The sequence below is a fragment of the Oryx dammah genome, unplaced genomic scaffold, assembly GCF_014754425.2.
Source record: "Oryx dammah isolate SB20612 unplaced genomic scaffold, SCBI_Odam_1.1 HiC_scaffold_22, whole genome shotgun sequence".
Taxonomy (NCBI): Eukaryota; Metazoa; Chordata; class Mammalia; order Artiodactyla; family Bovidae; genus Oryx; species Oryx dammah.
The window spans coordinates 32,036,741-32,051,154 of NW_024070206.1; positions in this window are offsets into that span (position 1 = coordinate 32,036,741).

Consider the following 14,414-nt stretch of genomic DNA (forward strand, 5'->3'; position numbering starts at 1 on the left):
AACAGGTACCCAACAATGAACTGCACTGAATTGAATCTGGAGCTCCAATAACAAGACATAGATAGCTTTCTAGTTGTACTTGTAATTCCTTAGTTCTAAACTTCAAATGGAGAAACAGACTATTAAAATACTGAAAGGGTCTCTGTGACTTTGTTAAAAAAAAGTGCATATTTATTTTTATTTGCATATCCTGTGGATTTATCCCTAGTAATTATTAGTGTTAGCCACTCAGTCGTGTCCAACTCTTGGCAACCCCTCGCACTATAGCCTGCTAGGCTCCTCTGTCCATGGAATTCTCCAGGCAAGAATACTGGAGTGGGATGCCATTTCCTATTCTAGGGGATCTTCCCAACCCAGGGATCAAACTCGGGTCTCCAGCATTGCAGGCAGATTCTTTACTATCTGCGCTACCAGGGAATCCCTAATAATTGCAAAGATATAAAAATAATTATTTCACTCCAGTATTTCTTTTCCAACACTTCAGAAATTATTCTTTCCAATAACCAAGACTACCAACAGAAGCATTTTGGGATTACAGTGTACCAATTACTAGATGGAGGCAATTAATTTAAAAGGAAAATTGAGTTATTCAGTTTGGCAGAATATGGTTATTAAGGAAGGAAGTTTTGTAAGGTCAGTTTAGACCTCGTGAGAAGAATCCAGAGTCTGGGTACCACCTGTCTCTACTCTCAGCCTCCACAGGACCTCACAGCATTGCTTCTTCCTCTCTTATAGCAGATTCCTTATTCTCCATCTCTTTCCCACCCTGTAAGAAAACACAGACCATCAGGGACAAATTCCCTTAATTCACTACCCCACCAGCACAAAGTTTACTATCGCTTGGTTCTACAATTTGTTTGCCTCTATCTCTGATGAACAAGTCCTTGCTCCCACCTCCATCTCTTCTGGGCTGCTGTGAAGTGCAGGTCCATTACTTAGAAGCCTGGGTCTCAGTTTGAACTTCCTTATCCAATGACTTCCCCCTCTGTAACCCCTCCAGCCTTCGCCCCATTGCTGTCACTCCCAGCAAACTTGAAGACAGAAAACTCTGTCCTGACTGCCTCAGGTGCCTACTTTACAGGCTTCCTCCATCCACAACTACCCAGAAGGCTGAAGAAGATGCCATGTAGCTCAGAAGTTGTGTAGGGATGGAAAAGTTATAATACCAGGGGTTTCAGTTTTGCTTTGTCTTTTTGCTATTCCAGTTTCCTCTTCTATGCATTTCCTGTTTATATTTCCTTCCCATTGTTCTTTTTTTTTTTTTTCTGGGAATTCTTCATCAGCTATTGAGTACTACAAAAATCTTCCTGTCTGCAACTTCTTCTTTCCTTCCTCCCTTCCATTGCTGGTGGTGTGATTGTTTTATCAGGTAGAAGTTTAAAATCATTTTTTTTTCCATTTTCCTTGATGATTTATCAGCTAGGGTCTTGAAAGAACACACGTGATGTACTCAAAATCAACACACTGGGGAACAGCTTACAAGGATGTGTTCAGGGTTTTAGGGAAACCAACAAGAGGAAAAGCAGTCTTCAAGGTCAAGGAGCAGTAACCACCCCTGGAAGTGAAGACAGGAAGTAAAGCCATTATTCCTGGGGCCCAGAGAGGGGCCGGGAGGGGAGCTGATGGGAGCTGTAGCCTGTTGGGCAAGGACATGGACAACATGATGTTGCCAGGTGTTAAGGGAACCAGAGGAAAAACTACCCCATCTGCAATTTCCTCCTGTCCTGAGACTTCATGTCAGTGACCCATGTGGCAAAGCTGACTGATGGCCTGAGGACCAGACAGCCTTTTCTGGAGCACAGTACCCCGAAATTCCTAAACCTCAGCGCAGGGAGGGGGACGGTGGAAATGGACAGCATCCAGCTCAGTTTGTGATTTTTACAAATTTTCTGAGATAATATTCCTTGCCTTCAAATAACATGATTATTCTTTCATATATCCTTTCAGGGATTTTAAAGGTTTTACTCTTCGTAATTGGAACCTTAATCCAATTGGATGTACTTTTGTGTATGCTATAGGCTATTCATTTTACATGGACAACTGTCCAACTCTACTTCGAACCCACATGTCTTGCATCTCCTGCACTGGCAGGCAGATTCTTACTACTAGAGCCACGTGGGAAGCCCTGTTTACTGAGTAGTTTATTATTATTTTCTTTTTTTTCTTTTTTTAAATATTTTTTATTTTACTTTATATTTCTGTATTGGTTTTGCCATACATTGACATGAATCCACCACGGGTGTACATGCGTCCCCAAACATGAACCCCCCTCCCACCCCCCTCCCCACAACATCTCTCTGGGTCATCCCCGTGTACCAGCCCCAAGCATGCCATATCCTGCATTGGACTTAGACTGGCGATTCGATTCTTACATGATATTATACATGTTTCAATGCCATTCTCCCAAATCATCTCACCCTCTCCCTCTCCCTCTGAGTCCAAAAGTCCACTATACACATCTGTGTCTTTTTTGCTGTCCTGCATACAGGGTCATCATTGCCATCTTTCTAAATTCCATATATATGTGTTAGTATACTGTATTGGTGTTTTTCTTTCTGGCTCACTTCACTCTGTATAATCGGCTCCAGTTTCATCCATCTCATCAGAACTGATTCAAATGTATTCTTTTTAACGGCTGAGTAATACTCCATTGTGTATATGTACCACAGCTTTCTTATCCATTCATCTGCTGATGGACATAAAACTTATTTATTTATTTTGGCTGTGCAGCACAGGATCTTAGTTCTCTGACCAGGGTTTGAACCTGGACCCTTAGCAGTGAAAGCACAGGATCTTAATCACTAGACCACCAGGGAATTTCCAGTAGTTTATTGTTTTACTATTGATTTTTAATGCTGATTTTGTATATTTCAAGTTCCTATGCAGTAGTCATGTATGGATGTGATAGCTGGACCATAAAGAAAGCTGAGCACTGAAGAATTGATGCTTTTGAACTGTGGTGTTGGAGAAGACTTTTGAGAGTCCCTTGGACAGAAAGGAGAGCCAACCAGTCAAACCTAAAAGAAATCAACTCTGAATATTTGTTGGAAGGACTGATGCTGAAGCTGAAACTCCAATACTTTGGCCACCTGAATGGGCAGAACTGACTCATTGGAAAAGACCCTGATGCTGGGAAAGATTGAAGGCAAAAGAAGAAAGGGAAGGCAGAGGATAAGATGATTAGATTCATGTTCACCAATTCAATGCACATTCATCTGAGGAAATTCCAGGAGACAGTGGAAGACAGAGAAGCCTGGTATGCTATAGTCCATGGGGTTGCAAGGAGTCATACATGACTTAGAGACTGAACAACAAAGTATGTTTGTGCAAACATGCGCCTATACTTGAGGAATGGAAAATCAATCTGATTACTGATTTGATTTTGTTAATGGTTATTTATTCATTTCACTTTTCTTTAGTTACCTTTAGAAAAGTATATTGCCTAGACAACTATCATTTCCTTTTAATGTCCAAATGTATAAGCACAGAGTTGTTCATACTGTTTTCTTATGACTTTAAAGATGTCTTTCATAGTTGTAAATATAACCCCCTTTTCATTCTCAGTACAGGATTTGTGCTTTCTTTTACTTTCTTTGGACATTCTTGTTAGAGAATTGTCTGTTTTATTTAAAAGTATATTGCAATGCCTCTATATTGTTTTTTGTCTTCTATTGATTTCTTCTCTTATCTTCATTTCTTTCTTCATTCTGCTTTTTTTCTTTAGGGATATCTGGTTTTTTTTTCCCCCAAAGTTTTTGAATTGAAAACCAATTTATGTATGTCAGATCTTTTTCATAAAACACTCTATATAAGCTTACTGATTTCCTCCAAAACAACTTCTGTGGCATATCACGTTTTCACATGTAGTATTTTTAGTCATCCACTTTTAAATATATTATAATTTATCATAAACTGTTGTCTTTTATTTATTTTTAAAATGGATTTTCTCCCTCTTCTTTGGTTTCCTAAAATTATTAAGTCCTCTCTATTCTGCTTTCTTTGAATCTACAGATTTCCCTTTCTATTTGGTAAGTAGTAATGTAAATTTTTATACAAAAATACCTTCTTAACAATAAATTCTTCGAATAAAGTTTACAGTGCTCACAGAACTTTAGCATGTTTTAAATATGTGTTGATCAATGTCTTCTTACCTTGGTCATACTTGAGCTTTTCTATTTAATTTCAATCATTTAAAATATATTTATTATTAATTATTAAATAATAAATTAAATTTACTGGTATGTTATAAATTTCTGTGTTCAGTGTTAATTAGACAGCCAAGATCAGACTGCCCACCCACCAACTGTAAGATAATACATTTGTACTATTTAAGCCACTAAATTTGATATGATTTTTTATAGCGGCAAAGAAAACTAATATAGTACATTACCATTACAAAGTAATTTTAAAGGAAAACAGTTTGTGAAATTACTGTGAATGGGTAGCACAATACTGATTTTTTTCAAATAGGTTTCACATGGTTTCTCAGACCTGTGTTTCATGGTCTATTTCTGTAATACCTCCATGGTTCAATGTGTTTTGTCATAAGGAACACAGAAACATATTCCTTCACTAGACACTAATTTGTAGGTGCTTCCTTATGCATTTTGTTGCTTTGATTTCCTGTGTAATTTATTTAACAGGTACCTTCTACTTTTAGCTATGGCAATTAAATTTTAATTACAGTTAAGGTCTATAACAAGACAAGGATTTGCCCTTTTATTCTTTGTTTTAGAAGAAAAAGTTTTAAACTCATATTTTACATTCTTGTGTTCAGTGCAAAGTTCTTTGCTTTATTTTGGTTTTTGGTTTTGCAACAATAGTCTATTTCTAAAGACTGCATAAGACTAAAACCAAAGGCCCTGGTATGTATTAAACAGGGGGAAAATAAATATACCCATACAGATTATTGTTGAATGGACTCTATCTCAGTTCTCATTTTTACTTGTTCCACTCCAAAGATGTCTAAGCATTAAGTATGGAAAATACAGGAATAGAGTTATATTAGTTATATTTTACATTTGTTTAAGCACAGTCACAAGAACTTATAGCATGTATTTATATGTCAGTCAGGAATCACCAGAATCACATTCTGGAAACCAAAGGTAAACACAGCATCAAATTCTGTTTCATTAAAGGGTCCCATGAAGATAGAGGGAGTCCTTGCAAAGTTTTTGAGTCCTGGGAGAACAGAATGGCAATTTGAGTGGTCATTTCTAAGATGACTTGAAGAGAAGGATTATGTCAGATGAGATAAGTGATAACTACAGATTGAATAAGGGGGTGCTCAGCAAGTCCAATGAAACGATTAAATTTTAGTGACAACAGTAGTTAACCAGATAATCTAACAAGTGCTAAATAAAAGATGGCTTCCACAACCTCAGAATCTGTCAACAGATAAATGGATAAAGAAGATGTGATGTGTGTGTGGATATATATACAAACATACAGTGGGACAGGTGCGTGTACACACACATACAATGGGATAAGGGGGCTTCCCTTGATAGCTCAGATAGTCAAGAATCCAATGCAGGAGACCCTGGTTCTTGGGTCGGGAAGATCCGCTGGAAAAGGATTAGTCTACTCACTCCAGTATTCTTGGGCTTCCCTTGTGGCTCAGTGGGTAAAGAATCAGCCTGCAGTGCGGGAGACCTGGGTTTGATCCCTGGGTTGGGAAGATCCCCTGGAGAAGGGAAAGGCTACTCACTCCAGTATTCTGGCCTGGAGAATGCCATGGATCATATAGTCCATGGGGTCGCAAAGAGTGGAACACAACTGAGCAACTTTCACTTAATGGGATAGGAATCATAAAAAAGAATTGAATATTTTTGCAGGAACATGGATGAATTTAGAGTGTATTATGTGAAGTGATACATGGAAAAAAGACAAATACTGTATATTATTTATATGTGAAATCTAAAAAATATAGCACATGAGTAAATGTAACAAAAAAGAAGCTGACCCACAGATATAGAGAGCAAACTAGTGGTTACGGTGGCAAAGGAGGAGAGGCAGTACAGGAGTGGGGAGTGGGAGGTACAAAGTATTGGGTGTATGATATTGTACAACATGGGGAATATAGCCAATATTTTGCAATTAGCTTTAAAATTGCATAAAAAAATAAAACAAATTTTTTAAAAAGATGGCAGGCACTCCACAATTGGAATCAACTGTGGTGTAACCAATAGAAACGGATCACGGAACCCTTAGAGGCACTAGGGGAGAACCCTTCATTGCCTCTTCTGACTTCCAGTGGCTCCAATCTCTGCTTCCAACCTCACATAGCTGTCTCCTTTGTTTTATAAGGCTATTTGTCATTGGGTCTGTTGCCAACCCCAAAATAATTCAGGATGAGCTTAACTTGAGATCCTTGACTTAATTACATCAGCAACCCCCCACCCCCACCCCCACCCCACCGCCCTTTTCCAGATATGGTTACAGGTTCTGGGACTTAGAATGTGTGTCTGTATCTTTTTTAGGGTCACCATCCAACTCACTGAACCAGGCTTTGCCAGGCTATGGTGACTGTTTTGGAGGCGATTTAATCAGAACCAAACTCAGTGCTTTGGATGGATGGTCATGAGATGCAACGTTTTCTTTCGCAGTGAATGCGAATGAGAAAGCAGATAGTTCCTGCTGTTGTTGGAAGCCTTCTGGCAGCCCTGGTGGAAGCCAGCATATAAGACAAGGCAGCAGAGAGGAAGGCAAAGCTGAGAAACCTGCAGAGAAGCAGAGGAACAGCTCCGACTGGACCCTGAAGGGACACACGCTGCCTCCGAATTTATAAATTAGAAGAGCCAATAAAGTTCCTTTATTTTACAATGTATTACAGAGCAATTCTAAGACCAGTGAGAGAACTGAGGAATAAGCTATATGTTGGGTGTAGCAATTTCAGCAAGATAATAGGAAATAAATGAAAATAATAGTGCTAGCATTTATTGAACAGTTAGACATTCCAGGCTCTATTCTGAGCATTTTATATTGATTATTTAATTTAATTCTCACAATAACTCTATTATCTCCCCAGTCAGGAAATGTGCAGGACTGGCTCATGTAACCACATGGCGTGATGCAGAGTTCAGCAGGAGGTGAGGTGAGAGGCGGAAGTGGAGACAGACCACAGAGGCCATTGGCGTCAACCTAGGGGGACGACATTTGCTCTGTGGATACCAGGGGACAGAGAGCAGGTGTGAAGAAAGTGAAAGGATCAGGTTTGCATTGTGGGAGGATCCCTGGGACACAGGCAGTGAGGAGACAGGATGGAAGGTCAGGAAGACCACAACTGTTCAGGTAGAGGACAGTTGCTGGTCGGGAATCCCCAGGGCAGGGACTGGACTAGATTTTATTCCAATCCCGAAATCCTTCTGTCCTCCAATTCATACACATCCTCTAGTCTTTCATTACTGGAGGCAGTTTATCACAGTAGCTAAGTAAGAAGATTCTGAAGCCTGATCGCCAGGTTCAAATCTCAGCTTGATGACTTACTAGTTTGGTCCCTCAGCTTATTATGGAAGTGATAAGCCGAAATGCCTACATGCCTCAGTTTCCTCAGTCCTCAACTGGGAGAATAAAAGTATTTATCATGTGAGGTTAATGATCTGAAATGCTGATATATAAGAGATATTTAGCTGGAGGAGGAAATGGCAACCCACTCCAGTCTTCTTGCCTAGAAAATTCCACAGATAGAAGAGCCTGGTGGACTACAATCCATTGGGTTGCAAGGAGCCAGATATGACTGAGCACACAGGCATGCAAGAGATATTTAGAAGAATACCTGGCCCACAGAGGTTGTCTACAATATTAAAATGTTAATATCTTTATATTCCAGATATCTGGCACAGGGCAGCTACACTGTAGTTAATCAATAAATATTTTTTAAAAGATAGGGTATTTTTACTTCAAAGACAGTCTGTTTTTCCTGTTAGAAAGGTTTATTCTTTCAATTCAGGAAAATTCAAACCAATCAATAAACATCCATTAGGCTAGAATGGACTCAGGCTGGCTGTCAGACACTATAAGCAAAGTCGAACAGAGGAAGATTTAACCTCTGCTCCTCATCATGGAACATTTGAACCTAAGCTCTTCACAACTTGTACAAGTTGGTTTTAGTAGAGCCTTCTAGAACAACTCATAACAAATCTGTTCTCTCCTTTATGTGACAGACTTTCCAATTATTGAAAACAATTATACCGTCTACACTTAATCGTTTTTACTCTAAGATAAACAATAAATATGCACAATTCCTTCAGCCATTCCTTATGGGACGTGGTTTAGGAGTAGTCAATCAATTTAATCATCCTCCTCCAGACACATTCGTGTTTGTTAATGCTTTTCTTTAAATGCAGGGCTCAGAAGTAGATATAATAATCCAAGCGTGATTGAATGGATGGGTGATGTTATGAGAATCAGCACCATAAAAATAATGGCTACACTTGAGAACGGTCACAGATACAATAGGAGAATAAAACAGGTTACAGGTTAGAGTCTTAGAAAGTCCCTTCAGTTCAAACAGCAGGATAATGGAAAGACCTTCTTTAAAAAAAATTTGAAGGAAAGGATTACGAAGTAGGAAACATGTCATAAAGAACATGCAATTAAGAAACTAAGACAGGATACTATTACATGGCAGACTGTAAACAAAACATTTGTTTAATAAATAAATGGAGAGCAAGGATTTAAGAAATGTAGGCACGAAAGTTATCTATGAAACATGTCGCCGCCCCCCGCCCAAGTGGAAACAGGGATCAGAAATGATGGCTACACCAATGTGAAATTATTGAGAGAAGATCAAATAGGACCGAAGGATTTGGGGGAGAGGAACTGGAAGATGAAAAAATTTTTTTATCCCAACCATGAGTTTGAAGTGCTGGAAGAGAAAAAGGATATGAGCTTTACTGCAGTGCACAGTAGAAAGAAACAGCTCTTACATATACAAATGTTATTCATATACCCACGAATCTTAAATAATAATGAGGTACTTTGGGTGCTATGCATTTGTTTTCTGTTTCAACAACAGCAGGACCTGGGTTTTCACAAAGGTCATGTCTGATTCTTTCTGACCCCGTGAACTGTAGCCTGCCAGGCTCCTCTGTCCATGGGACTGTCCAGGTATTCCCTCCTCCAGGGGATCTTCCCAACCCAGAGATCAAACCTGCGTCTCTTATGTCTCCTGCACTGGCAGGCAGGTTCTTTACCACTACTGCCACCTGGGAAGCTGGACTTAACTTCTCAATGATAGCAGGACCTGAGTTTTTCATATCAACTAAAGGAAGAAGTTGCTTTTCAGGGAGATAGATCAATATATAAAGGCATTACAAAATCTAGTGAGTTTCAGTTCAGTTCAGTCACTCAGTCGTGTCCGACTCTTTGCGATCCCATGAATCGCAGCACACCAGGCCTCCCTGTCCATCACCAACTCCTGGAGTTCACTCAAACTCACGTCCATCGAGTTGGTGATGCTATCCAGCCATCTCATCCTCTGTCGTCCCCTTCTCCTCCTGCCCCCAATCCCTCCCAGCATCAGAGTCTTTTCCAATGAGTCAGCTCTTCGCATCAGGTGGCCAAAGTATTGGAGTTTCAGCTTTAGCATCATTCCTTCCAAAGAACACCCAGAACTGATCTCCTTTAGAATGGACTGTTTGGAGTTCTCAAGAGTCTTCTCCAACACCACAGTTCAGAAGCATCAATTTTTCATTGCTCAGCTTTCTTCACAGTCCAACTCTCAAATCCATACATGATTGGTGGGGCACTATAGCTGAAAAAAGTGACATGATTCGAAAATAGGATAATGTAGACATGGGTGACTGAGAAAGAGAGCTACAGAATTTTAAAAGCTTCATAGCAATATATTTACTTCCAAATGTCCTCAAAAGACAAATGAAATCCAGCATGTAATTAACTATCATGTAGATATAATATTGACATTGTGGATAAATAATTAAAATCATAGAAAAACAACTCAGGATACCTTTGTAAGTGAAAAGGGCTGCTTATAAAACTGCTGGAACATACAGTTTGCTAAATATTGCAGTGCCACACCTCTCATCAAACTGTAGGACTGCATTCTGCCTTCCTTATGATTGGTGGGGATTTTGTCACTAGTGCGAAAAAAGCCAACAACAGACAAACAAGAACAACCCTAGAGCACTGAAGAGGGAACAGGCGGGGAACTACCTGTCAGTCCAGTGGTTTGGGCGCTGCACGCTCAATGCCAAGGGCCTAGGTTCAATCTCTGGTTGGGGAAGTAAGATCCCACAAGCCCCAGGGAATAGCTCAACAAAAGGCGATGGGCAACAGAATGTTAGGAAGTCATTTTGATCTTTCCACTTTTTCTGAGTAAGCAGGATTCCAATTATAATGCTGGCTACAATATAAAACAGAATGGATCAAATTGGTATTGAAATATTACTTTTTACAATAGCAATCTCCGTACTTAATTATGTCCAACACTGAAGACTATTTCTAGTATGACAAAATCCTGCAACAAAAACTTAGACAAATAGTTTGGCATTGCTTTATAGTCTAAAAACTGTCTTGATCTATTTTCAAATTAGTAATTTTATGATGAGACCATAAAACACAGATTGTCTTATTATTACTATTGTTATTTGCTGTTACCTGGATAAAATCTTTTCTCTGTTATCACCTATATATTACATTATTTACCAATACAATATTGTAAAGTAATAAGCCTTCAATTAAAATAAATAAATTTATATAAAAAATAAAACATAAAAAAAGAAACACCAAAAAAAAAAATCAATTCCCTTCTCTGCTCATCCCAGTAATAATAATGCCCTTGTAGAGATCAGCCCTGGGATTTCTTTGGAAGGAATGATGCTAAAGCTGAAGCTCCAGTACTTTGGCCACCTCATGCGAAGAGTTGACTCATTGGAAAAGACTTTGATGCTGGGAGGGATTGGGGGCAGGAGGAGAAGGGGATGACAGAGGATGAGATGGCCGGATGGCATCACTGACTCAATGGACGTGAATCTGAGTGAACTCCAGGAGTTGGTGATGGACAGGGAGGCCTGGCGTGCTGAGATTCATGGGGTCGCAAAGAGTCAGACATGACTGAGCGACTGAACTGAACTGAACTGAACTGAACAGTATAATAATTATAGAGCATACTGCTTCTTTACACTGGATATGTTGGGTAGTTATTTTTATTAATAATTAGCTAGACAGTCAATAACTATTTGGAAGATTGACGTTTCCCCTTCACTATACATTATCTAGACATCTGCCATTCTATAATGTCTCTTATAGAAAAGATAATATTGCTTTCCATAAAATAGCAAAATTCTAGGGCTAACATAATCCTCTATAAAACACTTGAAATATGTGTAAAATGAATCTAATTTGTTTCTTATGGATCGCAAAGTTTGTGAGCCAAGCACACAAGGCTGGCTTCAAGCAATCTCATGCAAATATTTATTAAATTTTCCTATGTGTACCCTTCTCTTTGCTCTTGTTTCACATCCAGCCCATCTGTGCTTTGCCTGCAACCATTTACCAGAGAAACAACATGAAGTAAAACAGCAAAGGTGCTCATCTACAAATCTTGTTTTAAAAATGAGAAATAAATTAAACTTGCAAAAATATCTACTGACAAAAATCACAGAGTAAGCTCTTAAGGCATCTCCAAAGAACACACCACAAAACAGTGCTCATATGAAAATATCAAAGTGACTGCTGTAAGGTAGTTATTACAATATATATAGTTAAATTGAGAAGCCTGAAATATGGCAACAAAGCAAAGTAGGAATAATACATAACTCCGAAGATTAGCAACCCATAAAAAAGGCAGGAATATAACAAAATATGTTAAAAAAAAAGAGTTGTGAGACTGAAGGGTATTACAAAATTATGAATAATTAGTGATGCTTTGGGGCTTCCCAGGTGGCGCTAGTGGTAAAGAACCCACCTGTCAATGTAGGAGACACAAAGGACACAGGTTTAATCCCTGGGTCAGAAAGACCTCCTGGAGGAGGACATGGCAACTCACTCCAGTATTCTTGCCTTGAGACTCCCATGGACAAAGGAGCCTAGATGGCTACAGTCCATGGTTTGCAAAGTGTAGGACACGACTGAAGTGACTTAGCATGCACGCATGCAGTGACGCTTTTAATGCTATTATTGTACTGGTTAATTTAAATTAATTTAGTTAACTAAGCAATGAAGAGGATGTCTAGCTAAATCTAGTAAAGGGACAGATTAAACGCATATATTCCTCCTCAAACTCCTGTAAAATGAAACTGAAGAAGGTAGAGGGGGGAAAAAAAACTTGCAAAGACATAAGGGAAGAAATGATTACTAGAAAGAGAGAATAATAAAATTGTAGAAGATAAAATACAGGCAGAAGAGTGATAACCAACTTAAAAGACCACAAATGCTGAAATCAAATTGTTCCCATAGATACCAACAAGAAGCAAGATGCTGTGTGCTATAAGCCCAGGAAATGTGAACTAGGTTCCCCAGAAGAGGAAAGGCAATGGTTAACCAGACGAGAAGCAGGGCAAAGAACAGGAAAATATGAAACAAACAAAAAAAATTGAAAAGAACTATAATTTATATCTTTAAAGAGATAAAAATTGGTTCTATCAAATGGAACAGGACCCTATATTTAATAAAGAAAGTAAAGGCAATCAGAGAGCAAACAAAAAAGCTCTTGCAAATGAAAAACATAACCAAACTGAAAACTCAACATACAGGTAGAAGATTCATTAAGATGACTTCTCAGAAGGACAAAAAGATGGAAAATTGAACATGAAAAAAAAGTAAGGAAATAGGATTAATCTAAGAGATTCAAAATCTTAATAACAGAAGAGATCCAGGCAGCAAGAACTGAGAAAAGGATCAATGGTGATAAAATTCAAGAAAACTTCAGGGACGTGAGTTTCTAGATATAAAGGAATTACTGAGTATTTAACACAATGAATATGAAATAAACACACCAAGGGACATTGTATAGACAATTGAGAACACTAAGAATAAAGAAAAGATCCCATGGGTTACCAGAGAGAAACAAATGAGTGGATCACAACCAGATCACATCTAGAGGATCAAGAATTAGAATAACATCAGACTTGTCAATAGCAACTATTAGAATAAGGCAATGGAGCAAGAATGCCTTCAAAATTCCCAAGGAAAATTATTTTCACTTAAAATTTTATTAAATGTTACCAAATTCTATCGAAGTCTCAATTAAAGCTGTGGTTAAAAGAAAACATATTCAGGTAAGTTTTCAAAAAATTTACCTCCTGATTGGAAAAGACTCTGATGCTGGGAGGGATTGGGGGCAGGAGGAGAAAGGGATGACAGAGGATGAGATGGCTGGATGGCATCACTGACTCGATGGACGTGAGTCTGAGTGAACTCCGGGAGTTAGTGATGGACAGGGAGGCCTGGCGTGCTGCGATTCATGGGGTCGCAAAGAGTCGTACACGACTGAGCGACTGAACTGAACTGAACAGGCTACCAACAAAGCAAGAGAATAAAACAAGAGGAAGAAATAAGATACAGGAAACAGGAGACCCAGAGAAGGAGAGGGATGATGTAAGAGAAATTTCTGGTCAGTAATGAAAAGATAAAAACTGTGTGTAGATTTTTTTGATGGTGAGCAGTTCAAACTGGAGCAGGACAGAAGCATGGCAGAAACTTTTTAAAAAGATAAAACTTGTAAACTAGCTAATCTATCTGACCATCTTGACAGAATATTTAGACAGTGATGAAGAGTTTGCTTGAATCAGAGATAAACATTTAGAACATTAAGCAAATGAAAGAGTAAGATACTATTAGGACTTCCCTGGTGGTTCAGTGACTAGGATTTAGTGCTCTCAATGCAGGGGCCTCAGGTTCAATCCCTGGTCAGGGAACTATTATTAAATCCCACATGCTGAAACTGGGAGTTCTCATGCCTCAAGATCTGGCATAGCCAAATAAATTTAAAAAAACAACAAAAAGATATTATTAACTTCAGGAAAACAAAAAAAATACAGGAAAGGAAAAATAGATAAAACTGCATAGTTGACGCTGCAGATTATGACACAGTCCTGACAACAAAAGCACTGAGTATGTATCTAAACAAAATGCTATCTCTATTGGGACGACAGAAGGGTTTGAAGGACAAGTATGACTACATGTGGCAAGATGAGAAAGGAAAGAGGGCTAAATTCTCTTCTGTCATGGTAGAAAGTCCATAGGTAAAGCCGAAAACTAAAATTTCAAGTTCTAAAACGTGGATATTGTTTTAGAGACAATTTAGAGCAGTAAACACCTCCAAAACATGAAAGTTCACCCAAATCATAACAGGTAGAGCCAGAATACAAAAACAAACTTGGGTTTTTCTGTCCTCAAATTACGTGATTTCCACTAAACTTAAGTGAGAAAGTCAAAGTGTTAGTTCCTCAGTC